The sequence below is a fragment of the Rhagoletis pomonella genome, unplaced genomic scaffold (genome assembly GCF_013731165.1).
Source record: "Rhagoletis pomonella isolate Grant_MI unplaced genomic scaffold, Rhpom_1.0 Rhpom_scaffold_00002, whole genome shotgun sequence".
In the NCBI taxonomy this organism is placed as follows: Eukaryota; Metazoa; Arthropoda; class Insecta; order Diptera; family Tephritidae; genus Rhagoletis; species Rhagoletis pomonella.
In genome coordinates this window covers 97,648,477-97,654,056 of record NW_023458556.1, presented here as the reverse complement: position 1 = coordinate 97,654,056, position 5,580 = coordinate 97,648,477, and positions in this window count along the sequence as shown.

The window sequence follows — 5,580 nt, the reverse complement described above, 5'->3', positions numbered from 1 at the left end:
CTTTAATTAACGATAGTGGCGTATCTAACCATTCCTGGTGTCGTTTCTCAAAATACATTTTATTTTTAGCACAACTCTTCCACCTTTCAACAAGCCTGCTATTAAAATTTTGTAGTTTCCTACCAACTTCGCAACGCTGCTGAATACTTAGGTTGTTATTTTTAAGAACTGTGCCGAAAGCGTAGTTTTCGATAGCAAGAAACTTCTTCCTGGGTATTTTTTCGTCCAGCCATACTAAGTAAAAATTGCGTTTTGGTACTGAGGTCATTGTGTCTAAAAAATGATAGATTGATGGGTAGTGGGTAGTAGCGGTTCAACTAAGACATTTTGAACACTCAATAAAACACGCTTTCACAAAATTTTAAACTTAACTTGAATACGCTTGAATTTTATTAATTTCTAATCCACGAAATACAGGTGTAGGCTACCAATATCATGTTGTTAATACAATTAAATTCAACTGAGTTTTATAAGTAACACATACATAAACATATTCTACATATAGTACTTACCTTGATGTAAGCTATAAAGTAAACTTTTAAGTTAATAGGAAAAAATGGTATTATTTACAGCGAAATGAAAAGAACATTCTATAAGGCAAAAAAAAAATCGTAAAGCACTTGCTAAAAAATATGTTGTGTTTGATAGGTAACAGCTGTTCGTATTTGCTTGGAAGTGGTAATTAACTATCGATTATTAACTAATTGAAGTATGCGTTATCGATAGGAAATGCAAAATTTCTGCATTATTAAACTTGAAAATTGAATAAAACGCCGCTAGCGCATCCAAATCGCCCACTGTGCGCTGTTCCCATTTAATAAAGCTAACACCAACTGAAAGAATAGAGTTTTTAAAGAACAACAATGCTTGCCTGAATTGTCTGAGTTCTGGACATACTGTATCAAGATGCACAAGCCCTTTCAATTCCAGCACGTGTCACTCGCGCATCATATGCTCCTGCACACTCAGACAATTCCGCCAAAGGCAACACCGCCTCAAACGCCAAATTATTTTGTTCGGCTTGAAGAAAAATGTTCTCAGTACACTTCTTGCCCAAGAAACCGTGTTCGGTTGGATTTTACCGGTTCCACAGAAGCACCAAATCCAACAAACAACATAGTTTCTTATCATAGCGAAGTTGCCTTGGATAAACAACTAACCGCTTCCTAGGAACTAGAAGATATACCGAAAAACAAAAATTTAAACGAAGACAAGTATTGTGAAGAGCTTTATCGGAAAACGACTGAGAGAAACCCAGATGGAAAATATATAGTCTCGCTACCATTTAGGCAGGAATTTCCAGCAAACATTTGCCAAGGCCCCTCTCTTAAAAAAGCATGCTCTCAGTTCTTTCGGAATGAGACACGGCTTACAAAAGATCCCGTCCTGCAAAAGGAGTATAATAGGGTACTAACAGAATATGAATCACTGGGACACATGTCCAGAATAAATGGTAGCATTTCAGCAGACTCTTCCGATAACTATTATTATTTTATGGCCACACCATTGGAGGAGCACGACACTATTATGAAAAGGGCGATGCTGTCAGCGATCGCCAAGCTTTTTGATCCACTGGGATGGCTCGCACCAATAGTCATCGTAGCCAAAATACTCATGCAAAGTATTTGGCTAGAAGGCACAGACTGGGATGAGACTGTGCTACTATTTTAGAACGTTGGCAGCATTTTACGAGACATTTTACCACGAAATAGATAATATCAGAATATCCCGATGGGTATACTTCTCACCTGGAGATACTATCGAGATACATGGTTTCTGCGACGCATCAGAAAAAGCATATGCGGCTACGGCATATATGCTGTCAAAAGAGATGACAAAATTTTGGTCAATCTACTTTTGGCAAAAACCAGAGTAGCCCCCGTCAAAACTATATCGCTACCACGACTGGAGCTTAGCGGAGCCGTGCTGCTCGCAGAAATCATAGAATCTACAATCAACAATCTCAACCTAGGACCAGTGAAGACACATCTATGGACGGACTCGACCATCGTACTCGTATGGATACGAAAGCCGCCTTGTTCTTGGTCAACCTTCGTCGCCCACCGAATTACGAAAATCGTAGAAAAAGTAGGGGAAGAGGACTGGCTACACGTAGACTCGGCCTCAAATCCAGCCTATTTGGCTAGCAGAGGACTACCTCAACAATTGGCCAACAATTCTTTGTGGTGGCAGGGACCTTCTTGGCTGCAAGAAGACAACTCCAAGTGGCCCGCTCAAGGAACAGACTATCATACAGAAGTCGAAGAAAAAAGAGCACACATATATGCGACAACAAGAGCAAATAATATCGATATTCTTGACCGTTTTTCTGATCTACCGAGAACTTTGAGAGTTTATTCATATGTTATGAGATTTTATCGAAGAACTCACTCGAAAACAGAAGCTTCATTTCAGGAAAATTCTTGTTTAATTTCATCTAATGAAATTAAAACAACGGCACAGATCCTGATAAAAATCTACCAGAAGCATTATTATGGTGAAGAATACGCAAACTTGAAGTCTAAAAAACCAATCGATGCAAAGAGTGAAATCCTTCCGCTTAATCCGTTCATGGATAAACATGACATTATCAGAGCCGGAGGTCGCCTTGGAGCATCCCAGGACTTAGCATACAACGAACGCCACCCAAGCATTATCCCGTATATCAGCAGGTTGTCCCGCCTTATTGTATCATTTATTCACAAGGTCTCCTTGCATGGAGAGAATCAACTGATGCTACGCCTCATCCGTACCCAATACTGGATTCCCAAAGTCAAGAACTTGATCAGGTCCACTATCCATAATTGTAAGACATGTATTATCTTTAAAAAAACGGTCACAAACTCAACTTATGGGAACTCTTCCTCCGGAACGCACTACATTTACTCGCGCTTTCACAAATACGGGGGTAGACTTTACTGGACCTTTTGATGTTAAAAGTTACCGCGGCAGAGGTCGTCGAATTTCTAAAGGGTACGTTTGTCTATTTGTTTGTTTCACGACCAAAGCGATTCACTTAGAAGCTACCAGTGATTAGTACCCCATCCTTTCTAGCAGCGTTCGCACGGTTCGTGGCTAGGAGAAGATGTCCGAGAAATATCTACTCCGACAACGGTACTAACTTTGTTGGAGCCTCACGATTCGTACGATTTGAATTTAAAGCTTTTCTGTCTGAAACTCGAGATAAAACTATCTCGAAATACAACCACCAAATGCTGACGTGGCACTTTATACCCGCTGCAGCGCCTCACATGGGAGGACTGTGGGAAGCGGGCGTAAAGAGCTTCAAAAGCCACTTTAGAAAAATTTCGTCCGCCCACAAATACACCTTTGAAGAGCTTAGTACTCTTTTATGCCGGATTGAGGCATGCCTCAATTCACGGCCACTGAGTCCCTCTTCAAACAACCCTACAGACCTGGAGCCGCTTACTCCAGGCCATTTTCTCATTGGTGGACATCTTCTAGCCCCACCAGCATTAGACGTGAACGAAACTCCTGCCTCCATAGTGAATCGGTGGCAGAAACTCAAAGCTCTAAATCAAACTTTCTGTAAACGATGGAAAACTGAATACCTAACCGAACTTCAAAAAGCATTAAATGGAAACATCCCAAGGAAAATATTAAACCTGGTGACCTGGTCGTCATCAAGGAAGACAAATTAACCCCAACCGAATGGAGGTTAGGACGAGGTGTCAACGTACACCCCGGTGCCGACAGCAGAGTACGAGTAGTGGACATCTTGACGGAGAAAGGTCAAATCACTAGACCACTGGTGAAGTTGGTTCTACTCCCGCCATGCAACGATGGAAACTCGGAGCCAACAACCACCTCGTAACCCACTTTTCATCATTATATCCCACTTCCCTTATCCACGCGATTCCACTCCCTTATATTTGGACGGATCCCACGACTAAGAGTTTATGCTTTACAGTTTTATTTTTTCTCATTAAAAAATAAATAAAAATTTCGGTGATGGTTCTTACCCGGGTCTCCCCGAGTTGATCTGGCTACAAATAAACGACCATATCAGATCCTAACCCAAAACATCCATAAATTGCACAGCATTTAACTGCGCACATAGAAAATTAATTACAAACAGGTAAAAACTTGCAAGTTTAACAATAAAGTAAAAAAAATTATACTTGAAAATATTCAAAATTCAAACCTTTCTTTAACTTGCTGGTTTTTTACTATGTTTGGTCGACAGAGATTGTGCCGATTAACCCTGCATGCCCAATGATGCTGTCTTACTACTTATTACAAAAGAAAAACGACTAACGTTGGGCAGGCAGAGTTAAGGAAATTGCGATGATCACCCGCCCAAAATTAGCAATTATAAAACATGAACTCACTGATGTCTGGTCCCGTTGAGACTGAATAGCCAATGCTGTCAGATATCTTTCCTGGTTTCATTTAATTCGCACATTTTCCGCGGTGCATCAACCCTAAACAAAACGCAAATGAATTAACTTTTCAGTCGTCGAATAAAAGGAAAAAAAATTTAAAGAAGAGGAGCTTTTACTACCATACTAAAGAAATTTCCAACAAGCTGACCCTACGTACAACGAAGAAGCAGCTGTGTAAACGGGGATGTTGAAGGTGTCCGCCAACGCAGGGAGAAAGACCATTATAAAACTCCGCCGCCGTAAGAATTGTAGTCACCAGAAAAGAAAGATTAAGTATGAAGATTAGAAGTGTGCAGCGAAACATTTGTTTAAGAAACTCCAATTAACGTTTCCTTTACCCACTAGTTTCACAAGACAAAATGCTGGGCTTGTTCGAGTGGCAATCATGAGCGCAGTATTGCATGAATCTCTATGGCATATCTCTCGATGCGAATTTCTGCCAACGCTGCATCAGTTAAGCTGAAGCGGAAGTTAAGCAGGTTTTCATCATCGTTACTGTGTTGCCGCTTTACTACGCTCTCGAATAAGCTCACACATACAGTACATTAAATAATATAATAAATGTTCAAATTAAGGTTAATACTTAGGTTTGTCGAGAAACTACTTTTTTCGTAAGCTTTTGTTAATGATTGAATGAAGATGTCACGTTCCATGATTAGAATGCTTTCAGTTACACAACTAATATGAACAGGTTTTATAAAATAGCGCTGTTTCCAGTAATAAAGTAATATGGAGCCGGCTTTCGAACAGATATAGCTTTATCATAGCAAGTACGTCCAAATTGTACAAGTCAAACAAAATGAAGGCCAACTTGTGGTTAATTACGTTTGCAGCACAAATGTTAGCAAGTAGCAATGGAAACAAAAGCCTATGCAGTAGATTTTGGTCTACAGTAACATATGACACCAAAATGCCAATATAGTGCTTACTGCGTTTTTTGTCACACCGCGACGTATATGTCTGTAACCATACAAGTTGTGCGGTAACTTTTCTGCTGCGTACATATGCATACCGGAACAGTAGGTATTTGCATCTGCTGCGCGACGATACACCCATAGGCGGCGAGTGCGTTGAAGGGCAATAGTACGGCGTATTCGCATAATATAAACGGGCTGCTATATGCACTCAATGCTCTTCACCCCAAAGTACCAAGTATATAATTAGGCTATTTGTA